Below are 5,000 nucleotides of genomic sequence, written 5' to 3'. Positions count from 1 at the left end.
TGGTTTAAACATAAGTTATCATTTATATGAAAGCGTTGTTTAAAAAAGGATATGCCTCCTCACTCTCCCCTCTCCTTCCCCTATCTATCTATCTATCTATCTATCTATCTATCTATCTATCTATCTATCTATCTATCTATCTATCTATCTATCTATCTAACACAGTCTTAATTTCCTAATTCCCGCCTCTTTCTTTTTTATTCTCTCCCCTTGTCTTTCTCTTATTTCAAATGACTTCTCTTTGTGGTGTTTTTAGTTTGATAGGATCTCTGTTATGTTTCGCTCTGCATGTATGTACGTGTGTGTATATGCGTGTGTTTATGTGTGTGTGAATGTGTATATCATTACGTGTATGCTTTTATGCGTATTTTTTTATTTATAATTTTATTGGTTTTTGTGCTTTTCTTCTGATTTTCGTCTTCTGCTTATTTTTTCTTTGATTTCTGCTTTCTTTTTATTTTGAGACTTCTACCCCAACTACTATTAACTCTTTAGCATGACATCAAATGGAATATTTAGGAAATAAAGCGGGGAAAAATAGCCATATAATACGCACACAGTAAATAAAATAAAAAAAATAAAATAGTAAAATAAAATCGGGTAAAACTGTAAAAAAATATATAATATATATAACGAATAAAACGCAGAAGAGCCGTGGATTAGTGATGGTGGTGGTGGTAGTATGAGGATAAAAATCAGTAAAAATACCCCTATTAAAAAATACCCTATCAAAAAATACTCTATCAAAAAGTACCCCGATCAAAACTACCCCTATGAAAGAGAAAAAAAACCCAAGAAAACTATACGAAAGAAATTAATAAAATGGAGTTGAAACATCAAAGATCGTATTCTGTGTATAAAAGACTCATTTTCGATTTCGTCTCATTTAAATATTTTATTTTTTGGTTTACCTTTTTTTTATTATTTTTTCTCTTCCCGTTTGCTTTTGGTAATTTTCTTTGTTTTTCGTTCCTTTTCGTTCCTTTTCGTTTCATAAAAAACCGATGCTCTCTTTTTTTCTTTACTCGTATGTTTGTTTATATGTTATAGTGTAATGAATGATAGTGATGGTAATGGTGATGGTAGTGGTGGTGGTGGTGGTGGTGGGTGGGTGGTAGATTGGGGCGATATATATTATTATTAAAAAAGTTGATACAGATTAATCTTTCTAACCATGTCATATATCATTTAAATTGGTAATGGCGATGGCCGCGATGAACGGTGGCGAGAGGAAGATGAAGAAAAAGGAATTAAAGAAGTTGAGACAGGGAATGACAATGATGGCAAGAGACATCAAACATACATACATACATATGTACATAATATATATAATATATACTCTGCATATATATATATATATATATATATATATATATATATATATATATACACGACCGGCATTCGTTGATTTGCTGGGTGGCTATTGTGGAAGATACTTGCCCAAGGTACCTCATGGTTGTTGAAAAGTAGGCCGCTTAACTACACATCCGTTCGAGTGTTATATGCATGCATCCATCCATCTATGTGAACGAATGTTTGTCATTAACGTATAACACACAAATATACTGCTACTTTGCATAAACAGTGAAAATGACATATGAGATAGGTACTAAGTGGTATTTCAAGCTGCTAAAAATAGCAGTCTAATCTTCTTGAAATTACAAACCCATCGCGTTCAAAATGCGGAAGGACATGTTGGATAATGTAAAATCCGAGTTAAGGATTACATCAAATAATACTGCCGGAAAATATTTTGGATATTTGAAGAATATTTGGAGCTAATTACTGGAAGGTTGAGTGAAAAATTTTCGGTCACTTACCAGAAATGTAGTTTTGTTGTTCTTTAAACTACAACTGTCCCTTATAAAGAAAACCTATCTGATATAAAGAACTCATAAGTTGACTAGACAAGAGATTTTATACTTTTTAATCATTCTTAATATATCTCGTTTGCTCTATAGATAATAAGAAATATATCTGCAGAAACACAAATCGTTTTCGGAAACAATTAATGTTTCGTCTTAGAATTTTTTTAATATCTCCATTAACACTTGAAAGTGTAAAGGTTTAGGAATAAATTCGTGAATTACTTTCTTCCACTCTCTTCATTTCTATTTTTCTCATCTCTTTATTTCACTTTCTTTCTTTGTCCAATATTTACCATTATTTTATCTTACATCGTTCATTCCTATTTCTTTCACAGCACAAAATCTTCAAACCATTGCAATATACGTTGGCAACCAATGGCATGCATACATATACAACAACACGCACACATGTTCACTGATATATATTCAAACATATACACGTACATCTATGTATATGTACGTATAGACACATGTATATTTATATAAACATACACTAATAGAGAAACATCTATCTATCTATCTATCTATCTATCTATCTATCTATCTATCTATCTATCTATCTATCTATCTATCTATCTATCCATTTGTCTACCTACCTACCTATCTACCTACCTATCTATCTTTGTCCATTTTCTGTATTTAACCCTGTGTGGCTATAATAAAAAGATATCTATATAATATAATATAAAAACATGATATATTTATCTATATCTATTAATCATTCTATCTGTTCGTATGTATACCTATGTATATGCTTGTGTACATGTATATATATGTATATATACATACACACACACACACACACACACACACACACACACACACATATATATATATAAACTATAAACAGTATAAACTATAAAAAGTATGATATATATGTATGTATATATATATATATATATATATATATATATATATATATATATATGTATATATATATAAATATATATATTGTATGTATATATAGATAGATATATGTAACTATAAATATATATGTATACATTGATATATGTGTGTATGAGTATATATACATATATTGATACACATTCATCTCTCTCTCTCTCTCACAATCTATGCGCATGCGTGTGTGTACTTATGTTTGTGTGTGTGTGTGTATCTGTGTGTGTCTCTGTGTGTGTTTGTGCGTGAATGATTGTGTGCGTGCATACTTGTATGCGGGTGAGTATGTGTGAATGTATGCTTAAGTCTCAAATTCGTCTCTAATCTTGTAATGGAAAATATTACATTCGATTACTTTTATTTATTTATTCTTTCTCCCATAGATATTTTTATTATATTTTTTTATTAATCATATCTTTAAAACCTTTTGGCAGATCTTTCATAATATCTCATGGTTGGAATTACTGTGTTTAAGAAGCAACATCGATAATATGATAGGTCACACGGGAATGAAAATCACTTTAAAAATGTAGGAAAGATGAAATTATGTGTATATAGACATTGCTTATGTATGTATGTACGTACGTATGTATGTATGTATGTATGAGTGTGTCATTATTCAGTTTATTTCAAGGTTTCTTGCCAATAGAGAAAGAACCAGTTTCTAACCTAGATCCAAGGTTCCTTCATTCGAATTTCAACATCGACAACAAAGTATTTTTTATGCATATATGTATGTATGTATGCATGTATGCATGTATGTATGTACGCATATATGTATATGTGCAGATTTGTATGTTTTGTTTTATGTATCTATTCTCATGCATATAGTTACATATCTAGACATAGTCATATATACTTAATTGATAAACTTCTGGAAAGTTTTGCAGACTTTTACAGTTCCAGTGATGGGTTGGATCTGTAGACTTCGTACTAGCTTTCTCCTTTCTAGCTTTGAGAAACCTAAATGTACGTGTGTATGTATGTATGTATGTATGTATGTATGTATGTATGTATGTATGAATGTATGTATGTATGTATGTACGTACGTACGTACGTACGTATGTATGTATGTATGGATGGATGGATGTATGTATGTACGTACGTACGTATGTGTTTGTTTGTTGTTACCTTGATATAAGAGTATTTTCCAATTGATGCTAAACAGAGTAATTTTGATATTAATGTCTATATATGTGTGGATAATGACGTATCATTTTTCCTGTTTCGGTTGCAAAAAGTGCGTGTGTGTTGGTAGTATCGTGTCTTGAACTTGTTTGCAGTAGATCCTATATACTTAGATACAGTAGTTGGTGTCGTGTTCGTGGTTATACGGTATTCCTTGACAAATACCGTATAACATGGTTTAGATTCTAAATCATCGTTGCTCGATCTGCTGGAAATAGCAGCTAAATATTCTTCAAATCACTCTTTATCATCTTTTAAATAAGAAAGAACTCGTTATTATAGAGGATCTGTGTACGCGTGTATATGTGAAAAATGGGTGAGAGTCATAACTGGAATGTCTTCTAATCATAAGTCTTCTCAGCTGAATTGGGCTAAAATAATAACCTATGAGGACGACCACGAAAGCAACAACAGCAACAACAAGAGTAACAACAAGACAGAGTCGTTGTACAATAATAAGCAATATCGAATACTCCGATAAGAAAGATGTGTGTGTGTGTGTGTTGTGTGTCTGTGTGTGTATGTGTGTCTTTGTGTGTGTGTGTGTGTGTGGGAATGTGTGTGGTTGTGTGTGTGTGTTATGTATGTATGTGTGTTTGTCTGTGTTGTGTGTGTATGTGTGTTATATGTGTATGTGTGTGTGTTTGTGTGTGTGTATGTGTGTATGAGTGTTTGTGTGTGTTGTGTGTGTATATATGTGCGTTTGTCGGTATGTGTATTGTGTGTGTCTGTGTGTGCGTTATGTGTGTATATGTGTCTGTGTGTGTTGTGTGTGTATGTATGTGTTTGCGTGTATGTGTGTATGTGTGTGTGTATGTGTGTTTCTTGTGTATGTATGCGTGTGCTTGTGTGTGCGTGTTTGTGTGCGTTTAATTATGTGTGTGTGTTGCGTTTATGTGTGTTTGTGTGTGTGTGTTGTGTGTGTATGTGTGTGTGCGTTCGTATATGTTTGAGTGTGTGTGTGTGCGTGCACACGAGTAACAACAACCACAACAACAACAACAAGACAGAGTCGCTGTACAGCAATAAGCAATATCGAAATAC

Source organism: Octopus bimaculoides, chromosome 20 (genome assembly GCF_046866305.1).
Source record: "Octopus bimaculoides isolate indiv1 chromosome 20, ASM4686630v1, whole genome shotgun sequence".
NCBI classification, from domain to species: Eukaryota; Metazoa; Mollusca; class Cephalopoda; order Octopoda; family Octopodidae; genus Octopus; species Octopus bimaculoides.
The sequence above is the reverse complement of the archived record's forward strand: the minus strand, read 5'-3'. Positions refer to the sequence as shown.